Below are 23,020 nucleotides of genomic sequence, written 5' to 3'. Positions count from 1 at the left end.
ATCTGCTGGGTCTAAAAGACGGCTGATCATAATATTCCCACACAGGTATAAGCGAGCGATCACCCTTGGTAGAAAGACCAGGGAAATGTCTGAGTGACGTGTTGTCCTCAATTTTTTATTTCAAAAATTGGACTATCACATGGAAATTTTTATTAAAAAATGAAAAATTTTACTCTATGGCACGCTTCCCAAGGTAGAAATTCGCCCCATCCTTGGACTGGATCGATTGTTGATCCATCCCCAAGCTACGTTTCGAATTTCGTCGCGTTTCGAGTCCGTTTGCTATGTATTTGCTTCAATGTAGGGGAATTTTTCGATAATTACCAGAACTGGTAATTTGTTTTTCAAAACCCCTTTGAAGCTTTTGGTCTTGTAGGGGAATTTTTCTCCAATTACAAGTTTTTGGAAACTGGTAAAAAGGGTTTTAAAACCCCCTTTACTAGTAGAATGACTTAAGTGTTTTGTAAAACTTGTAAATGGGTTTTTAAAACCCCTTTACATGTTTTTATGACTTAAAGTTATTTTTTATTTTTTAAATAGAACTTGTAAATGGGATTTCAAAATCCCTTTACATGTTTTAAGTAAAATCACTTGTAAAGGGAATTCTATTTCCCTATTACAAGTAATTTTACTTGTATTTCCATTTCTAAAACCCGAAATTTCTCCCATGCCTTTGCAAACTGATTTGGGTTCGAATTTTTTGGAGGAAGGATAGGGATTCCTTCCAAAGGCGGATTTGCTGCAACTGTGAAGGATTCAAACCCTTGTTCTACGCATCTATCAAACTAATTTTCGCCATTTGTCTTCTTCAACGTTTTTTTTTCTGAATCATGCATTTGTGCCATTTGCCACGGTTTGGAGGTTCGAATCTGCTCTTTCCTAAGGCGTTTTTTATTTAATCATAAATTCGTTGGATTTCAAGTTGCATTCAAACCGTTTTGTGTGCATTTTGGGGAATCGATTTGCAAAAACGCCCTAAAAACCAGTCACGTTTTTTGCAAGTTTCGCACCTTTCTCATTCGAGGTATGCTTTCAATTCTAAATCATTTTTGCTTTCTCTTGTATGTAATGATGAATCAAATCATTTTTTAACTACTTCCTTGGCATTTTTCATGGCGTTTTTATAGCGAATCGGTTTTTCTTTGGTCACCATGCGTGGCTAAGTTTCTTCCTTTGTTTAAATTCTATTTAAAGGGTTTCATCTTCTATGTTTGGTTGACTCTACAAGCTTGGATCTCTCCTCATCTTTGCAAGGTAATTTTTATTTTTGTATTTCTTTCTTGTTTCTTTCCTTGCAATTTCCTTGTTTAAGTTTTGGTTTTGTTCATGTTCATATTGGGTTTATGAGAGGAAATTCCCCATTTTACAAAGAAATTTGTAAAGTAAAAGTTGTTCTTCCCCATTGAAAATTCTCCTTCTTTACTTGCATTCGGGTTTTAGAAACCCGATTGCAAGTAAGAGGAAAATATGTGTTCTTCCCTTTTTTTTGGACAAAGACTTAACCTTCTTTGATCCAAAAAATCAAGTTTCAAAACAAGAAAAATGTATTCTTCCAAATATGTTCTTCCCAATTTGCAATCTTCCCAATTTGCAAAGAAATTTGCAAGTGTGAAAAGTTCTACCTCAAGATGCGTTCTTCCCTTTTGGACAAAGACTTAACCTTCTTTAGTCCAAAACTCAAGTTTCAATGATGGAAAAATCAAGTTCTTCCCAGTTTCGGGTTTTGAAATCCGGATTGCAAGTTGAAAGTCCTTCCCATTTTGGCATGATAAAGTTCCAAGTGATCTTCCCAAAATTCATTTTTACCTATCCGCTTCCAATTCCCTCATCCGTACTTATCATCTTCGTCATTTCCCGCATGCCTAAATACCTTTTTCTGTCCATTCCTTCGATTTTCAGTTTGTAAATAAGTTTGCATTTGGATTTAGAAAACCAATTGCAAATGTGTTCTTCCCAGCTTTCAAACTGAAAATTCATTCTCCTTCCATTTATTCATGCTTCGTGTTTTGCAAGTATAATTGCATTCGGAATTTAAAATCCGATTGCACGTTTGTACTTCCCTCTTGTGTACTTGCGAAACATGTTTCAAAACCCGAAATAAGTCAAAAGCTTATTTTTCCACCTATATCTCCTCTCACAAAACCAAAATACGAAAGTTGAACTTTCTCATTTGGAGGAGTGAAAATGTCTAAAGATACTGACTTTGATATTGCCTTGATACTTTTGGATTTACATTGCAGCATTCCCAGTTGTTTCCAGATGACAGATGTATCATCATCTCTCACTCCAAAAAAGATGAAATACAGGTATGATAAATACCAGAATGAAGTTCCGCAGTCACAGATCTCCTCCTCTCTTGATCATATCAAGGATACTGAGATAGGGCATGTTGACATGTCCGAATTCATACAAAGGATTGAAGATCCGAAGGAGGGGGATATGCAACGGTTGCTGGACAGCCATATCCATCATGCCGCATCCTTTCCAGTTGCTGCCCTAGAACCAGAATTTATTCTAGCATGTGCTTATCATTTTGACAAAGAGACACGAGTCATTAGAAATGATGATGGGGAAGTGATCATTCGCCTGGATGCAGAAGCTATAGAGAGGGTTTTTAAAATACCTTCCGAAACTATTTATATAGAGATCTCCAAGCAAAGTGCAGCTGAATACTTTGCCAAAAGGGAGAAAGACTGTAAGCGTCATATCAACAAATGGATTCATGAACCTCGCAATGCGCTTACCAGATGGGCAAAGTTATATCGGTCTGATTTCAAGAATGAGATCGGTGATACTATTACTCTTCTTAGCCGTATGATGGGATTGGAGCATTCCAATGTTTTTGAACCTTGGATGTACCAATTTATTATGTTAGTAAGGCAGTCTCAGCACATCTGTTGGGGTGAAATCATCACTGATGCTTTGTGTGAGCAACTTGCAGTCGTCCCTACTACCTTCACCTTCTACATGAATTCATATCTCGTGTATATTGCTGCGTCACTTAGACATTTCCCAAGTCTTTCCACCAAGGGTGACCGCATGCTTGTACCGGTTTGGGAATACTATGATCAGTTGCCTCTAAGATCAAGTAGGTCTCATTTTAGAAGGGTTCAGGACGCCTTCTTTGGTCATTATTTGTGTCAATTTGACAAGAACCTGAAGAACAAAAGAGTCTCAGATGAAGCATGGGAAAAGGTGAAAGAATATAGTTGTTTATTTCTCCAATTTCCAACTTTTACCTACATGAGAGTTGGATGTTATGGCGGGCAGCCTTACATGCTCCCACGGTACCCAACAGATAAGATTATTCTCATGGAACTGGGAAGGCAGATCATGGCTGTGCATACACACCAGTCAGTTAAGCACAAGGTTGGCATGGGTATTTCTTCCAACAACCCATTGAAGATTGGTCAATATTCTCTAATGACTTCAATCAAGGCTAGGGCTATGGAGACTGAGTTGCAGGAAATCAGACTCAAAAGATTCAAACCTAGAGCTGATTTCGATTACCGAGGCATGAAAGAGAAGATCAAGAAGACCTTCATCCATGTACATCGGATAGAAGATATCTGGGTTGATCTTCGTACCGAAAAGGAGATTCGCAAGATGGATTACTGCCAACTCACTGCAGAACAGATTGTGGATCTAAATCTCGTGAACATGCCACAAGGTATGATTGATGATGGTAACGTTCTTGATCCTGAGTTTGTCAATCAGAATGTTGATGAGGCTCCGCTTCCTTCTATCCACTAGTCCCACAAGGAAGGCACTTCTATCTTGGATAGATTTCAGTCAATTCTTGCCAATACCAATATCTGGCTTAAGAATAATGGTGTCAAGCTCATTAAGATTAAGGTGGGGAAAGAAGATGATTCTACAGGTCCTCTTGGGCGGAAGTCTGAAATTCAACTAGACAACAAAGAAGGTGCATCCTCTTCTAGTACGAGGATTAAATTGCGAGTCAGCCGTGCAATGGTGCTTCCTCCTCAGGAAATAACAGTTCAAGGCAAGGAGAAGCCACAGTTGGAAATTCATGTGATTGATCCTAAAGCTTCAGAGGAAGAAACTCAATCTGATAATGCTCCTCAGTCACTTTCTACAGAGTCTCCACATAATTCTCTTTCTTCACTTCCTATTGAGGTACCCATGTTTCCTCCTGTGATAGATGTGAGCTCTCAATCTGCCCCTTCAGTTTCGGAATCTCCGCAGAACGTCCTCCCACTTTCAGCAGCAGAACCATCTCAAGGCCATCCTCAGGAAAATTTGTTGAATATCTTTTCGGAAGATCCTTCATATGTACCTGTGTCTGATATTGATACTTTTATGACCTGTTTTGATGAGTTCATGACATCTTCATCACATCCTGTCATCACTCAACAGACTATGGTGGCTATCCAGACGGACACTTCTCCCAAGGTCACCACTGTTATTCAAACAGAAACTGCTTCTCCCTCTATCCCAGAATCAGAGTTAATGGCTTTACCTCCATGGCTCAGTTCCTTCACTGCAAAGAGGAAGAAGCGGGTGATCTCACCTGATCCCTTCGACTACCAACAGTTGAAACAATCAAAACCTAAAGCTGTTAAGAGGGCAAAGACAGTTTCAACGGTGATCGTTGATGAAAACCGGATGAGAGTGGCAGAGATTGCTGAACCAATATCAGATAAACCAGTTGAAGAAATGCAAGCAGCTGATTATCGGATCACCAAAGTTCAACTGGGTAAGCAGACTCATGAGGTTGTCAAGCACGATGCTCAACAAACAGTGGCTACATTGGTAAAATGATATGATGAGGTGTTGACCAAGAAAGATCAACTGGAAGTAGAGAATCAAAGACTCATGGCAGCTATCCAAAGTATCACTCAACCTTCAAGTGGAGAAGGCCAAGTACCTATTTCTTTCAGGGTCAGTAAACCAATCCAAGGTATCGAGAGAGCCGCCCAAAAGGTTCAAGCCTTAGACACCTGGGTTGATCAACTGCATGACTTATGTTCACAAGTCATAAGACAGGTATTTGAAATGATGGTTAAATTGGAGATCATTGAAGATAAGTTGAATCAAATCTTGGGTGCTTTCAAGCTAAATTTGGAGAAGGTTGAGGGAAATTTAGTTTCTTGGCGAAAGATGCCTCAATATCAGTTGGGCGTTCTTCAGGTGCATGACGTGATTCCTTCAAGAGTCACGTACGTTGAATATGAGGAACTCCTGCAGAACAAATCTCTTGTTCTCAAATCACTCATTGAAGAAATTGATGAAACCTTAAAGTTGCGTGAAGCAGTCTTTCAAGATGTAACCTCCCATTGCAAAAAGGCATCCTGCGACATTTTAAATCAGAATGATGAGTTGCTGCCCGAGGAAGAAGTTCTTGCAGACCTGCAACTCAAGATTCATGATGAATGGAGAAGTGAGCAATTCTCAGTCGCTTCCATTCAAATATTGATTAAGTATCAAACTGAGTTGCAGGAAATCCGGTCAGCATTGGAAAAAGGGAATTCCACGCTATGCCAATGCCATGATGTCATCGTAAAAACTAGGGTGGTGGCTATGAACACTCATGAACCAGATCCTGATGAATTGCATAAAGTTATTCAGAAGTTCGATTTGTTCGTATCTTCAAGAGTTGCAACTTAAGTGTTTTTAACACTTGTTGTAAATTTTTAAAATTGTAATTTCAGAATTGTAGTTTCCCTTTCGGCAAGTTGTCATCACTTGCATTTTTGTAATTGCAAGTTGTCATCACTTGCATTTTTGTAATTACTGGTAAGGCAACTACAAGTTGTGTCCGATTAAGACTGTAGTTGGAATAAGTCTTAGTTAGTTAATGAAGTCATAATTAGTTGTTGAATAGGTCTTGGTGGTTGAGGGAATTTCTCAAGTTAGTTAGAATCCTCCCACCTTTTTCTCAAGGCTCCTCTCCTATAAATAGAAGAGAGGGTCCTTTGTAATCTTTATCTTTTGGGAAAGCAAGCAAAAACTCTGCCAAATTTACAGCAAGAAGTCTTTGAGCTTATGTATGTGAATTGAAGGTTTTGAAGAATAATAAAGAAAGATTACTCAAGTTTTGAGTCTTTGAGCTACAAGTTTGAGTTTCATTATTTTTATTTATTCTATGCAAAGTGTTTCTAAAGGAGCTTAGTCCAATCTGATTTGAAGTCTTTGAGCTGCAAGTAGAGAAGATTAATTAAAATAGGAAAATCTCTAGAAGGAGCAGCAAGTCTTTGAGCTTGCGTCTATTCTTGAGGAAAAATTACTGTTTGATAAGAAATAGCAGCATTAGTTCTTGTCTTTGTGTTAAAAGAATAAATTATTCCAGTCTTTGTGCTGTCGTCTTTTATTCATTGTGAAATTTAGTATAGCAAAGGGTAGATAGGACTTCCAATCGTCAAGTCTTTGAGCTTGTTATTGTTGTCCCGTCCCGAAGGAAGAGACGGAAGTCTTTGCGCTTTCAGGAAACTTCATTTCCTTTCTCTCATTTTACTTAAAAGTGGTTATTACTGTTCATATTCAATCGCTATCCTTTTCTGTGAAGAGAAAAGGATATTGTCTTTCTTAAAGAAAGAAGGAAGACTGCTGTACCATCCTGTTTTTATTTCAGTTTTAGTTAGATAGGGGGAGCCTTCCCTTAATTAGGAGAGTTTTTTACTCGTGTGCTGTGGTTGAAACCACAATTTTGTATATTTCCCCAAGTGTACAAAATTTTCAACCAACATGACGCTGCCAAATACACTAAGTATGAATTCATGTAGAAAGTCATGGTGGTAGGGACTGCTGCAAGTTGCTCACACAAAGCATCACTGATAATCTCTCCCCATGATATATGATGGGATTGCCTTATGAACATGGTAAACTGATACATCCAGGGTTCAAAAACATTGGAGTGTTCAAGACCCATCATCCTGCTGAGGAGAGTTATCATGTCTCCAATTTCCCACTTTAAGTCACAACAGTACAACTTAGCCCACCTTGAGAAGGCAGCTCGTGGCTCATGAATCCACCTGTTAATATGACGTTTGCAATCCTTTTCCCTCTTGACATGGTACTTGGCTGCACTATCCTTTGAAATTTCCATATAAATAGGTGTTGGTGGTATTCTAAAGACTTTCTCAATTGTATCTGCATCAAGGCAGATTATTGTCTCACCATCATCATTTTTAATGGTTCTCGTCTCCTTGTCAAAGCGATGGGTGCAAGCGAGAACAAATTCAGGTTCTAGGGCAGCCACTAGAAAAGAGGATGCGTGATGGATGTGGTTGTCCAACAACCACTACATATTACTATCCTGCGGATCCTCCACTCTCTTGACGAATTTTGACATGTCCACATGCCCTATCTCCGTGTCTTTTATGTGATCCAAAGGAGAGGAAACTTGCGAAGGTGAAACTTCATTCTGGTACTTGTACTTCATCTTCTTCGAAATAGGAGAGGATGGTAAATCTGACATTGAAGGATAACCTAATATACTGCAATGAATACTTAAAAGTGTTAAGGCAACATCATAATCAGCTGCAACTAACATTTTTCCTTCTTCAAATGGGAAGAACTCCAACCCTTGCACTTCACGAATTTGTGAAAGAAAGATGGGAAATAAATGGGAATGGTGGAAATTTGACTTTGACCAATTTCGGATCTTGGGGAGAGTTTTACAAGTATACAAGTTGGGAAGAATGAACATGCAATCAGATTTTTAAAACCCAAGCGCAAGTATACTTGTAAACGGGAAATGGAGAAATGAGTGAAAAATGAGATTTAGACTTGTGGGAAATGACATGAACGGAAAGTACGGATATAAGCAATATGGATGGATAAAAATAGGAAGGTCTTGGGAATGTCATTAATAAGAAAATGGGAAGAAGTTTCGACATGCAATCCGGTTCTAAAAACCCGATTTTGGAAGGATGGGTATTTTTCATCTTTGCAACTTGGAATTTCAATAAAAGATGGTTAAATTCTTATAACCATAAGGGAAGATCAATTATTTTCGTCCAACTTCTAATCGGGATTTAGAAACCCGAATGCAAGTAAAGAGGGAAAATGGGGAAGAACAATGCAATTCACAAATTGCTTTGCAAAGGGGAAAATCTCTCACAAAACCGATTTTTGGGGCAAAATAAAGATATACACAAATTTACAACTAGAATGGAAAAACAAGAAAACAAGAAAACAAGAAAATGAAACAAGAAGAAAAGAAATCATACCTTACTTCAATCCGAAATGCTTCTTCAAAAGATGAACAATCTTTGATTGAAGAAGACAACCCCTTAAGTAAGCAAGAAACAAACTTGAAACCCTTTGCCACGTTTTTGAAAAAACGCCTTTAGCAGCAAAACGTGGCACAAGACGCAAGTAAATAGGGCCAAAAACCGGTCAAATCTCCTAAAACCCCAACGCCTAAGCATAACAAGCAAAAACGACTCGGGAGATGGAAGGTTAGTGGCATCTTGAAAGAGAAGATTGTGGTATTCACCAAAAACATGTTTGCTGTTCTATACCAAAAAACCAGCAATCATAACCTTGAAGTGGCATGATATGTGTTTGCTAATGCATAAATAAAGGGAGGAATCCAAAATGCCTTCTACCTCCCAAAAAATCTCCACAAAAATTGCTTCAAATCTCCAACAAAATCGCCTTCCTTAGCTGGCCGGGTTTTTTGGAGTGAATGACAAGTTTTATTTTACATGTTATAGTGAAAATCGGGTTTTTATTTTCATATTACAAGTTTAAAATTTCACTTTTCTTTCAACAAGGCAAAATCGGGTTTTTGAGAGACAATAGCAAGTTTAAAATGTTTTTATTTTCACTTATGGAGCAAATCGGGTTTTTAAAACTCAATTGCAAGTTTTAATGTCACTTTTCTCCATTCTAAGCAAAATTGGGTTTTTGGGAGAGATATACAAGTTATAATAACTTGTAAAGGGAAAATAAAATCCCTTCAACAAGTTTTAATAACTTAACACATGTAATAGGGGAATAAAATCCCCATTACAAGCAAAAAACACTAAAATAGAGATTGTACAAAAGAAAATAGGGATGTTACAAAAGAATTACAAGTGACCTTTAAATATGCAATTTAAAATTAACTTGTAACTTATCCAAAAAAATCCCTATTATGACTTAAAAAGACAAAAAGCATCAAGGGGGAAATAAAAAGTAAGTTACAAGTTCTTTTTCAAAAAGTGCACATGTAATTAGCTAAAAATTTCCCTACAAAGACTAAAACAAAGGAAAACATTAAAACTTGCAACTTAAGGAAAATTCCCACCTGCAGTCAGGGAGAAAAAACCCGAAATTGAAGAAAAGACATAGCAAACGAACTCAGAATATGATGAAATTTGAAACGTGGTTCGAAGATAGACTGAGGATTAAGCCAGTCCGAGGGCGAAGCAAAATTCTGCCTTGGGAAGCATGTCGTAGAGTAAAATTTTCATTTTTTGACAAATATTTTATGTAATGGTCCTTAATTTCTGAAAAACAAAAATGAGGACAACACATGCACCTGCAGTCTGAAAATCTTCTAAGTCTCCCTTGAAGATTGCACCATTCTTGTAAGGTTGTGAGATATTCTGGCTAAGCAAGGATTGGTTATGTCGAATCCGTCTACTCGCACACCAATATTGTTAATTTTAGGTCTTTTAACCCTATCCTTTTGCATTTATTTTTTTCGCAGCATCTTAGGATGCAAACCAACTTGTTGTAAACGTAAGGCCCCTTGTGCTCCTAGCAAAACACATCAAACCACTGAGTTATCTCCCAGTCATGAACTGATAGTTGGAACCTTGAGGTTGTCCCCTTTGATCAATTAAAACAACATTAGGGATCCCTTATTACAAGAGAGGATAGGATACTGATCGAGAACATTCTATTCTACGTGACCAGATAGAGTTGTAGCAATACAATTTTAGCCACGTCAACAGTGCCCCTGCACCAAATTTGCATATGTTTTCCTCCGTTTTGTTTTGCTAAAATTTGGAGTTGTGACTGCTTGATGGAAATGTATGCAAAATGTGGAAGCATAGACAAGATCTATCAACTGATTGACCTGATGTCTCAAGACACGTTGTCTCATGAAAAACATCCTTCAAGCAAATGCAATTGGTCAGCGTGTTGACGTGTTTTTTATGACTACGTCAAACACAGAATAAAGTTGCCTAACGGTCGCTTCACTCTCTCTTGATCAAAGTGTGATTGCATGCTAAGATTGCAAGAAGTTCAAACAATAGACTCCAAGGTTCCTTTATGCTACGGACGTGACTCAATTGGCTAATGTGATTGTTGGTAATCCAAGGGGCCTTACGTTTGCATCATTCTTTCACTTCTTTGTTGTGGCTGGAACTCCATCATTGGATATGGCAATTCTGCGATGCTGCTGCTTTGAATGGACTAAAATAAAGTAAAAGTAAAAGGGAAAGGGTTTAAAAGGATCTAAATCTACTCCTAAAGGCAGTGATATCAATAGTTAATGCTTCGGTGGACAAATTCCAAATAAACCAAGCTCTGCTTCGCCAAGATCAACTACAACTCCATAAGAACCGGTACAATCTTCTGGGGATGCTAGAGGATTTTCAAATCGAGAAAGTACATTTGAATACCCAAAAACGGCGCAATCCAAACGACCATCCACAATCAAACTTAGCACAAATTTAGGGGGCTCAGACTAACTTTACACTGCAACTTACAATCAGCAAGATGCAAAAAGTATGAACCATGGAAATTCATCAAACACCATTACATTCTACATTGAAAATCAAAGCACTATACTACTTCTACTCTAAGTGAGGAAGGTGAAACCATGCAAGCTTTGAAAAAATAATTTAAGTGGACACCATCAGAGAACAATGTTTCACTGTTATTATCTCAAAACTTATCACAACAATTTCATACAAGTCTCCCCCCTTTTCAAATGAGGGGGATCATCCCTTTATATAGGCCTCAGGCCATGATTACATGCAAACCCTAATTAGGGTTTTCCCTAAAAGATTCTCCACTCAAGATGCAACAAGGTGGGAATCTCCAATTAATAACCCATCATGCCCATATACAATTAATTACAATCCTTCCAAAAATGGCACCCATGAAGCATTAATTAACCATTACATTCAAAAGGTGCCCACTATGTAATGAATGTACCCTCATGCAAAAATCGCCCATGATGCCATAAATGCACCATCATCTCCTAAACGTGGCGGTTGCATGCAAAAGGAATTTGTCATAATGCCATAAATGTGACAGCTACATGCAAAGAGATGCTTCATTAATTCAGCGTGCATTGACTCGGCTGCCACTTGGCGAGAAAAACTTGGAGAGAGAACTTCAGAAGAGAAGAATTTGATCCATGAAGAATTTTATTGAAGTTTTTCGAACTTTCCTTGCTTTGGAGGAGATTTTTAATGATTTTCCACCATCTCTTATTTTTTAGGAATTTTCCACAAATTAGGGTTTCAAGTCCAGGAGAGAGAGAATTCTCCTACGAATCCAAATCTACCATCATTCTCAAATTCAGATGATTCTTGATGCCCGAGAATGGATTTTTCAAATTTTTCCCTGGGGTGGAAATTTCTTGTTCTATTCATCCTTGATTTCTTCCTTGCCTTAGAAATTGTTTTTTTCTACCTTGAATTCATCCCGGCGTGGAATTCATGTTGTGAAGGAATTCTCCTTTGGAAAGAAATTTGTTCCTTACCCCTGAGGAAGGATTTTTTGTGCTCTTTGAATTCATCATGTTTGTAGGGAAATTTTTGACCAATTTTCACATCTCCTATTTTTTAGGAAATTTCCTAAAATTTAGGACCCGGGTCTAGGAGAGAGAGAATTCTCCCACGAGTCCAAATCTGCAAAAAATTTCGGATACTGATAAGATTTGGTGTCTAAAAATGGAAATTTCAAATCATTTCTCTAGGGGATTTCTACTTTTCATTCTTCCTTGACCCTTGGATTTTCATGCCTTAGGCAATTTCTCTTCGTTCTTTGACTTGAACATGGATTTTCGCTCGAGGGTGAATTCCATCAAATTTGTGAATCTTCCATGATTCTCCTTGACTTAGCTATTTTGGTGCTTTCCATCATTCCTAGGCGACATTTCAGTTGAGGGAAGGAAATCATCCTTTCTCTTCCTTCTGTCATACTTCCATCTTGGCGCCTTCCTTGAGTTTTGGGCACAAATTTGACTAGAGGAAGGATTTCATCAAATTCTCCTTCCTTCCACCTCAATGTGAGTTTAGCGCTTTCCATCATCCTTAGGCGCAAATTTGACTGTGTCATGGAATTCATCCATTTCTTCCTTCTTCCATGACCCCCCCAGTTTAGCGCCTACCATCCTCTCTTGGTGCAAATTTGGGTAAGGGAGGCATTCACTATTGTTTTTCATTCTTCCTTCACACCTCCATTTTAGAACCTTCCTTGGTGCAAGGGCGGAATTGACTATGGAGGAATTCACAACTTTTTTTTGTGAATCCTTGAGACCTTTTTAGCGCCCAAGTCCACAGTTGGGCAGAATTTCACCCCTATGGAGGATTTCTAAACATTTCCTAACCTGCCTCATCTAGCGCCCAATCCTTTCCTTGGGCAAAATTCTTCATGCATGGAGGATTTTGATGCTTTTCACAAGTTCCAGGCTCTTCGTCAGGATATATAATATAACATTTAAGTATAAGTGGCATCTTAAATATGTCTTTTTCCTTTCTTATACTTTAAGTTATATTTCATATATATTGTCAAGATGTTTGAGAGTGGTTTCAGGTCCATAGGAATCATAATGCGAATTCTCGATTTTCGAAGATCTTTCACATTTTCAGACTTAGTGAAATTTCGGGCCATTTTCGGATCAAGATGACATTGGTGGATTGATGTGAATTTCCAGACTTACATGATTTTTCAAGCTTTCCATTCCTAAATAGATTCCCATAGCCAAATTTTGACCACTGTCTATGCTGAGATGCCACTTTGGGACTTTGAAGGTGGATTTTCCAAACTTAGAACAATTTTGTGCCTTCCACTTCAGGGATGATTCTCACACTTAGCCATTTTAGACCCCTGCCTGTCTGCTTTCAACTTTCCAGATTTAGAAGTGATTGTGCATGTTGATTCTTCGTTGTCTGCTAGCCTGATCCTGTCACAAATAGACGTTCCCGAAATAGAAAACTTTAAAGTGTCAACGTTAGACCCCTAGACAGGGTGCATGAATGACTTACTATAAATAGAAACTTACTAAAAATAAAAATTATTAAAAATAGTAAGTTTGATTTTTTGGCAAAATGATGACATTCTGGGACTCAGAAAAATCCCTAAAAAATATGATTCCGTTTTGGCTCAAATTTTACTGGGAGGTCCCTTGAAGAGTCCTGATTCCAATTGTATGTTCAATTTTTCCAAAACCCTAACAGAAACTCCTAAAATCTAGGACAAAAGGCAGAAACCCTAAAAAGGGACAAAATAGGCCTTAGACCTCACCAAATTCGCTCAAACAAAAGGCAGATTTAATCAATATGACCCCCAAACACTTGCAAAACAGAGAGACTGACAAAACTGGTGCGAAAAGACCCAAAAAAACAAAGCCAAAGACCGGAAGGGCCTAAAAAGTAGGGGGTCTCCATTTGCAATGGGTCGATGTGTGAAAACGTCACAACACAGCGTGAAGCCAAATTCCATAGTTTTTGGCAGCATCTTACCTGCTTGTGCGAAAATGGGAGCTTTGGTACAGTGCATGGATTCATAGAAGTTGTAGTTGTGACTACCTTGGAAAACATGTATGCAACGTGTGGAATTATAGACAACGTACCTTACTTAATGCCTGAAAGACATGTCGTCTCATGAAACGTAATGATTGCAGGATTTGCACAAAATGGATTTGTCGAAAAGACTTGATTTTCAAGCAAATGAATTGACTTATATATTTGCAAATATGGAAGCATATCCAAGTCCAATTTATATTTCATCACAACATTTGAAAAGGCTTTGGAAACTTTCATGGCAAGTGTTAAAACTCCCAACGCCAATATGGAATGAAATGAGGAATAATTTTCTTGGCAACGTTTCAACCCTTTATAGCACCATGGGAAGTCTTACAGCCCATCGAATTGCAACGAAGGGAATATGAAAGGCAAATTCCATTGCAATTAATGGATCGATGAAATTGAAGGGTGCGATATAAGAAAGGTAGTGGAAGTGAATAAGTGGAATATGAATCGGAGAGGCATATAAAATTATAAAGGGAAATAAAGTGAGACAAGGCTACGAAAAATAATAAGGTTTGCAGTGTGGGTAGCAACCCATGTGAAGAGAAAGGGTGCATGGCTATAGGAGGTTGTGGCCAAGAGAAAGGAGGGGTTGTGAAAGTTGTCCCAGGATATGGTTGTAGATGCCAAAGCCAACATAAAGGGAAGGGGCGTAGGAAGAAAGTGAAGACATTGGAAACAAGTTTTGAATTGTTTACAAATTGTGGAAACAAGAGAGTTCCGTAGGAAGATCGTTGACAGGGAGGGTGTAAAGGAAAGAAGCATCAGCCCAAGGAAGAGTCGGGATGAGTGGGTGCTAATTTACAAGGGAAATTATGCAGAGTTTAAAGAGAGACAAAAGCAAAGAGGTTTGGCCTGGAGGCACAATGTAGTGAGAATTAGTGAAGCTAAGTTATAGAGAATGTAAGTCGTGAGTAATGTAGAGCAAATAGGTTGTATAGAAGGAAATTAATAGAGGAAGAGAGGTCATTGGCGGGTCAATGAGTAAACTAGTTTTGTAATATGTTCCAAAGATTTTTTGTTTGAGAATTTGTAATTGTATTTCCCTTATGTTGCCATCAAGTTATGTGTGAGTAGAGAGACTCTCCTGAGTGTAAACTTGTGAGTTGCAGTAGGTAAGAGGTGCTTCTCTTGCATCAAGATTTGTAAGAGGTGCACCAAGCTGAGAAAACCCCTTAACAAAACTCTTGTGATAGTTACACAAACCAAAGAAACCCCTTGACTCTGTCAATGTTCTCGATGTTGGCCAATCTAAAATGGCCTATATCTTCTCCTAATGAACTTGAACACCATTAGCACTGATCACATGCCTTGATTAGAGAATCTTTGTCATCCCAAACTCACATTTGGAAGCCTTAGCAAACAAGGATTGTGCCTCCATCATGCCCAACACCTCATCAATATGTTTAAGGTGATCCTCCCATGTCTTGCTCTATATAAGAATATCATCAAAGAACATCTAAAGGAACTTCCACAACTATATATTGAAAATGTGGTTCATACAAGATTGGAAGGTGGCAATGGCATGAACATTGGTCAAGCCAAATAGTAGTGCCCATAATGACACCTAATTGTTCTCTTGTGTATATCTGGGTCCCTATAAAGGAGGGTATTCGCTACTCTCAAGACATCGGGGTCTCAAGGAGCAAATAGCCCTCAGTTACCTAAATGTTAAATGCTCAAGAAAACTAATAAAAGGATGTTAAAAACTTAATTCTTTACTAAGTTTGATGAAGACTGTCAAACTAAAATTGCTAAATAATATGGAAATACAGTACAATGATAATGTTTGAATGACAAAAAAAGAAAGTATAGAGAATGCAGAATACTGTACCAAGCAAGTTAGCTCTTGGCCTTACACGCTAACACGTTGTGAGGACATCAATGTGCTCGCATTATCATTGGCATAGAAAATTTCAATCCGCTAGACCTATTCACCTAGACGCATGGAAACATGAAAAATATTGGGGGCTGTATAGGGGTTTGCCTCAGTAAAATCCCCACTTTGTTGTTTCTACCTCCATGGACAACCAAAAAATATCAGAAGACAAAATGAAATAGACATGTAATAGAAACAAACCCCGCTATGAAGGAGAACCCCTATCATGATAAATAGATAATAGATGAGATCATAACATAACATGCAAGAGAGCAATACCGGCATTGTGGCTCCCCTCTTGAGACAATATACATGATAGATTTGCAATGAGAGGAGTCTTGGCTATTGTGAGTGTCCAAGAGATGAGAATGAACTGACAAAGCTTCGCTATGAAAGAGAAAAAGAGAGAAGAGAGCATGACAAGAAAAGAAAGATAATCCAAGAATGCCAAAATGAGGAAGAAAGAGAGTTTTGTTGCTTGGAATGGGTGGGAATAGCCATTACAAGCGTGTTTGGATATTGTGACATTAAATGCATGGTAGCTTATGCAAGATAAGATCTTCCTAACCTTCCTGTTCTGTTATTCATCTACATGCTTCATGTCTGATTTATATTACATATGATTATCGGATTGTACAAACATTGCTTATCATTAAGTTATCGGGTTAAATTAGCCGATACATACTTGCTATCGGATGCATAAACATTGGTACCGATTCACATCTGTTATCGGGCTTAATTATATCGAGCATATTTGTTATCGGGTTTAATGAATACACCGCTTCATTTGGCATTAAACATTGGTTAACAAATGCACCGGTTGGATTATATTCATCGTGCACTTTGAATCATCGATGTTTATCTGAAACAATTCATTAAATAGATCAGTCATTATATTATGATATTACAATATGCTATCGAGGGTTTTTGAACCGATAATCAGCATTGTGTTAATGGTATAAATGTAAAGACACCGATCAATGGGTGCATTGATCGGTCATGCCTAAACGGCATGACCGGTCAATACACCAATTGACCGGTTGCCTAAATGATATATATGCCAATTGAATTCATTTGGAGAAGACATAGAAAATATTAAATGATCTCTCTCCTTCAGACCTGCAAATAAAAATCAGAATTATTAGACATTAACATAATTCCTCATATCCATATATAGCATACATAGTTCATAACTTGTTCTTTAATTGAAATTGAAATAACTTTACAGTGACATGCATCAAGGGCAAACTGTGTTGAATATTCTCATTTGAATCTCAGAATATATTGGGACATTAGCATGCCACACAGATATTTGCACATCATGATCCCATCTGACCAATATCTCCAAAACATCAAACCACAGGTTCCTAATGCTTCATCTTTGCCACCTATGAAGTCAAAATTGTGAAATCTCAATCATGGGTTTTTTTCATAAATGCACTGGGTGCAATGCATAGGTGTGAAATTAGCACAAGGTGCTCTTTGCAACACTACATTTTTTCTAATGTCCCCTTCTCCGCGGTGATTAGTTCAACTAGCCGTTAGCCTATTTCGAAGGCCCGTATGCTAGTCAGGACCAGAAATTAGGGTTTCCTATTTTCTAGGAGGATTCTTTGGTGTTTTCAAGGGGTGTATGTCGGAGTTTGACAATTTGGATTCTGGATTCCTTATGGGTTTTTAGAGAGCTTCAGGATGGTTCGACATGCATCTACATTGGGTTACTTTTTCTGGACTTACTATTTTTAGTAAGTGTGACGGTTGCTCAGAATGTGGTTAAAATCACTTTGGAAACACTTACTATTTTTAGCAATATGCTATTTTTAGTAAATACTATTTTTAGCAGGATGTCAACAGGCTTGTTAAGATGGCTATTTACGGCAGGTCATTTTGAGCAGTTGGTCTTCCCTCATTTTTTGGTGCTATTCTTGGCAAGGGTTCCTCAGCTTAGTTCAGTGACTATTTTTAGCAGGGCAATTCTCTCAGCTTGTTTCCCCATATCCTTGGAGCTTGTTTTGGCAAGTTGAATATTTGATAAAAAATGGTGTTTTAAATTAAATTATAACTTAAGGCAAAGGTTGGACGATTTATTTAAAAGGGATTGCTTAAGTTATATATTGATATATAAGTCATTTCCTTAATTATATATTGGGTGATTTATTGTTGAGGATAAATACTTTATAAAGTGAAATATTAATACGGCAAGATGGACACCTTATGGAGAAATAAGTTAATTTTATAATATATTTCACTTATCTACCTTAGATGCCACATTATGATTTTATTATCATTTTTATAAAGAATATTTGCTCCTATGAGAAGGTCGATTTGGAGAAAGGAGAAATGAAATGTAATTTCAAAATAATGTTAAGTGAATGTGCATTTGGATTTGGCGTTCATTTGGAGGGAATGTGAATTTGAATTTGAGACCTCAAAATCTATAAATGAGAGTGTTGGGCTTCTCATTTGGTATCTCAGACAATTTACACCGTTATGCTGTTGGATTAACTCCAGACAATCTTCGAGGGTGAATACCCCGTAGGGCTCTTGACAGACTTCGAGTGTGAGACATCACTCCTAGCTGTGATTGGATCTTTTGAATGTGTGGTTCAATTTTAGCGTGCATTTTTCAGATTTTCAGTGTGGTGTGGATTTCAGTGTTGCTGGTTTTTGGTGTGGCTGAAGCGAAGATTCGATCGTATCTCCCTGCCTATGCAATCGATTATTCTAGGTAATAGCTCATTGGAAGCGTATCTGGAGGGAAATCATTCTTCCACCTTGGTGTTTCATTTGGTGTTCTTTCTGATTTTTGGCAGCAAATCGAACTTTCCAGCTGGGCCGTACCATCTCTTGGCTGCCTTGGGTTGCGTGTTGGCTGTTTGTGGTGTTCGCAGTGCAGGTTTGAGTCTCTGGTTGCATCGCCTTAGTCATAGCTTTCATTTGCTTCCATTTTTGTGTCATTCGGAGTTGATTTGGAGAAGTTATGAGCATTTTGGGGTGTCCGTAGCTTGCTGGTCTGTGTGTTTTCTGTGCTTGTTATTGATTTTCAGAATTTCATAGTTGTGTGTTAGAAGAGATTTTCAGTGTGAGTAGTCTAAGTTGGTTTGTGAGTGGTTATCTATTATTGTTGTAGCTGTTGGACTTGTTATCAACACTTGATTCTTCATTCTATATGATTTGTAATGCTGGTTAGTAGTACTAACAGCAAAGTTATGTTATTTGTCAGTCCCACTGCATAAGTGGAATAGGCTGGCTATGCAGCCTATCTTTGGGATAGTGATATTTCATGTATTGATAATTCATAATGTGCATTGTAAAGCTAGTTAGTAGTACTAACAGCTATCTTTTGGATTATTGCTTATAGCCCCATTGCGTAAGTGGAAGAGGCTGGCTTAGCTGCCTATTTTGAATATTTTGTAATGTTGTCCTCCCGTTGAATAAGTGGTGGAGTTGATATAGTAAATTTCCATTTCTTGTCCTCCCGCTGCACAAGCAGTTGAGTGATTGCATTCTTCAGTTCTTTGGCTTGTCCTTGGCTGGTTTACCGCCAAGTGATTGCATTGTTTTAATATCCCGCTGTATAAGCGGAAGGGGTTGGCTTGCCGCCCGAAGATTGTAATCATTTTCAAATATTGGCATCTAATGATCCCCTCGACACCGTATGCTCTCACCCTCCCAGATTGGGCTCTCGGTGACCAGAAAGTGGAGGGTTACCTTCAGCAACATTTGGTTTTCATTTCCTAACATTAACAAGTGTTGTGTTGAATGTAACTTTGTGAAAAAAAAACCGGAAAAAAATTAACGGGGATATTACAATTTTCCCCCACTTTAGTGAGTTTATCGTTTAGATAGATCAGCTACTATTCGCAACTTTAGTCAACTATCTTACAAAAAGTACATTAATTACCCCAAAAAGGATACTATAGATGATGTAACACGAACGATGTTCCCAGTGTTTGAGTTCGGTGAAAAAACTATACATTTGACATGAAATTTGGGTTCTATAAAATCAAAAATATGTCAATTCCTAAAAGTGGAAGAGGATACTTCAACGACAAGAATGCTTAAGAAAGACATGTTGAGTAGGAAGAAAAATCTAGCGAAGAGGTGAATGTATGCCCACTCGTGATTTTGCCCCTTGCCAAGAAGGTAAGGGAGTAGGAGTCAAATTCGCCACAAAAATTGGAAAATGAGCGAAGAATTGACTATATACTCCAAAAGCAAGCCATAGAGGGGTCATTTTCAATTTTTCACTATTCATGATGAGGACATTTGCTGAGATTTCTATAGAGCCTCAATGAATATGCCTCGCAAATCAGATTACTATCTACCACATGTCGAGGAGCTATAGTCCTGTTGATGGATGTTTAATGACCACACCAACGCAGAATAAAGTTCCCAACGGTCACTCTATCCTCTCTTGATCAAAATCCCATGTATGCTAAGATTCCAGAAAGATCATACAGTGATTCTAAGGTTTCAATTGTGTACTTGCAACTTTATGATGGATATAGGCACGCTTAGTTTGATGTCACTGGTAATCCAAGGGGACTTGCGTGCAATGGAGAAGACAAGCAAATTTTGAAACTTCAAGGAGGTTTTGCAAATGATTATCAATGGATAGCTCTTTTTTGGAACTTTTCAATGAAATGTGCGGAAAGTAAAATAGGAAAGGCTTGAGAAAGATTCTAATCTAATCTAGGAATTCAACAGACAATAAAGACTTAGGCGAGATCGACCACACTTTGCTTTGCCACTTTTAGACAACTACACAGAGAGGGTGCAATCTTCAAAGGTTGTGCTTGTAAGATTTTAAATCATCTATGAACACCATCAAAGAACAATGCTCATTCAGCAATCCAATTTAAGGACACACATATAAAAGCTCAGTCCAACCTTGCATTGCAGATAGAAATCATCTATCTAAAAAAGGTATAAGAGAATGATCTCACCATTAAGTAATGTTGTCTATTTCATTCATCTAAGTACTTGAAGCAAATCTAATCTAAGTGAGGAAGAAGAAACCATGCAAGCTTTAAAATAACAGAAGTGAACACCAAAAGCCAATGTATCACTCTTATTATCTCAATAACTTATAGCAACAATCTCATACAATTCTCCTCGTTTTACAAATGACGGGGTGACCCCCTTTTATAGGCCCCAAAAAGAAAATGGATGGCATGGATTACATTCAAATCAATGGCTAAGATTCACCATGCAAAAACCTAATTAGGGTTTGACCAAAGATTCCCAAAAGATGACACCAAGTAGTGGGGATAGCTATCAATGAAGAATCTCGCCCACTACATATTAATTGCCCTGTGCTCCCAAAAAGTGCATCCATGATGAATTAAATGACCATTACTCAAAGTTGTATGGGTACTCGTACCCAGCCCTTGGGTACTTGTACCGGAGACTCAGACACGTCTCCCGCACCGGAAACTTCATTGGAAACATCTCCATAGAGAGGAGACTTCTCGCTAACGTATCCGCCCGTCTCCCACCGTCTCCAAGCCAAACAAAAAAAAAGGAAACCTTAAAATGTTAATAAAAACAAAACACAAGCAACAAAATAATCAAAATGTAGTACAAATGGAAAAAAAACAATGCTCAAAACAAATGCAGGTCACAAGGATTTCTTAAAACGTTGCAACAGCCATTACTAAATTATTATATTATATTTAATGTCATTATATTTAATGTTCAATGTCATTATATTTTCAGAATTTCTATAAATTATTAAATTATATTTAAAAGAAATTGGTGTCTCCAAGTACCCACGTCTCCTATTTTGAAAAAATAGCCGTACCAGTACCAGCACCAGTCTCCAAAGTCTCCAAGTACCCCCATACCCGTGCAACCTTGCCATTACTTTTCAAATCGCCCACCATGCATTAATGACCCACTAACTCCTTAAACATGGCAGCCATCATGCAATGAATGAGCCACCACTTGGTCAAAATGTCCACTAGCAATTAATGACCCACTATGTCGTCATGCATTCAATAGATTCTCATCCAAAATAGGATGATCATTATGCCTTTCATTGATGGCAAATGTGATGAATCTGGTCGCAATGGCTTCCAGCTATCCTACGGAGACACTTGGCACAGTCTCCAGTTTGAATTCTAGCGTAGAAGTGTCCTTTTCACACTTGGAGAAAAACTCCTCCCATCTTGGCACAACTTCCTAAGTCCTGCACATTGTGCTGGAGAACAAGGAAAAATTTTCCAAATGTTTCTTCGAGAAGGATTCCACAAAGAAAAATTCATGTAGCCTATCCTTCAAGTGGTCCACTATCAGCTCCTCATCAATCAACCTTCTTGCAAATAATGCCTCCACTACATTGAGGATTTCCTACTGAACTTTCTTGACCAATGCCCTCAATAATTTTGACTCCTTGTTGAACTTCTCAAAGAATTCCTTTCCAATGCTGACTGCATAAAACCATCAAGGGAAATCATATACCTCATTTTCCTTGATGACCTTCACATCTGTAATGTCCCTCCTTGGGATTTTCCCTAATTCAGTCCTGAGACAACAATTTCAACTTATAGTGAGAATTATAATACATTTATAAATTAAATATGATCAAATCTGAGGACATTTCACTATAATATTTAACTTAAATTTCTATGAATAAATCAGAAGGTAGAACTTATCTTGATAGCTTTCTCCATTTATATACTTGGGAGTGGTGCTCCTATATCATAAACTTATGCTCTACTAGAGAGATTCAAATGTGAAAACAAGAAATAAAAGTCTTCAAGTGTCTTTCTCCAATTTCCCCTACTTATCCTTTTATGTATTTTTCTCCCTCTTCTTAAATTAATGAATGTACTTGATATGTCTCCCTTATATATACCATACCATAATCTTCATATAACTCTCTCTAAATCATGTGTTGACACTTCAATTGATCATGATTTACTACAGCTTTTATTTGATTGGTATCTCACAAGTAGTGGAGAATGGGTAAAAAACACAAGTAATTTTTCCCAAACAAAAATCTTCAATATGTTTGTTGACTCCTCTTAGACATTCATTGACCCTTTGGTAATAACCTACAAATTCCTTGTGAAAGCTTAAGTGGGGTTGAAGTAAAAAACACAACCAATTTTTCAAAGTATTACAAGTGGGTCCCATTCCATTTAGTGGAGCTGCTGCTAAAAACACAAAAAATTGTGAAACCTTCAAAACCTCTTCTAATTGTTGCAAATGCTGTTTGGAGATTCTTTTATTATAATTATTGTGTGGGGCCAACAAAGCACTTTGGCAAGTGTATTCTAATACTAATAAATCTGAATTTCTATTGAAGTCCTTTTTCTTTAATTCTGATATCTGTCAGATCAAAGATCCCCACATGGTATTCCTTCCTTTATAATCTGCTTCCACATCACAAGATAATTATAAATGC

The sequence above is a fragment of the Cryptomeria japonica genome, chromosome 9, assembly GCF_030272615.1.
Source record: "Cryptomeria japonica chromosome 9, Sugi_1.0, whole genome shotgun sequence".
In the NCBI taxonomy this organism is placed as follows: Eukaryota; Viridiplantae; Streptophyta; class Pinopsida; order Cupressales; family Cupressaceae; genus Cryptomeria; species Cryptomeria japonica.
The sequence above is the reverse complement of the archived record's forward strand: the minus strand, read 5'-3'. Positions refer to the sequence as shown.